Here is a 343-nt window from a genome sequence, read left to right as displayed (position 1 = left end):
TTCTCAGGAACTGGTCTCAGTCTGCCACGATGAAGTGTGGCACATTGGCCCCCAGTAGTGATCTGAGTTGGGACTAAAGGACACAGACAGAGCAAGGGATAGTCATTTGTCAGGCCCTAAGGCTAGGGGTGGACAGGCAGACAGGTTGGAGTGGACACAGGGCTCTTCTCTCAACAGCACCCCAACATGGGAACCCCCAGCAGCGCTGACCGGGGCAGTGCATTTCTCACCTGAGTCCCACATCCCTGAGCCCCTCCTCCCCATCTGCACTGAGCTCTGTCTGGTGAGAAGCAGTGAAGGAGGAGCTGGCCCCTGAGGCTGCTCCAGCTCCCGTTGTCCCTTC

This window comes from Alligator sinensis, unplaced genomic scaffold (genome assembly GCF_000455745.1).
Source record: "Alligator sinensis unplaced genomic scaffold, ASM45574v1 scaffold2337_1, whole genome shotgun sequence".
NCBI lineage: Eukaryota > Metazoa > Chordata > Crocodylia > Alligatoridae > Alligator > Alligator sinensis.
This window is presented reverse-complemented; position numbering follows the sequence as displayed.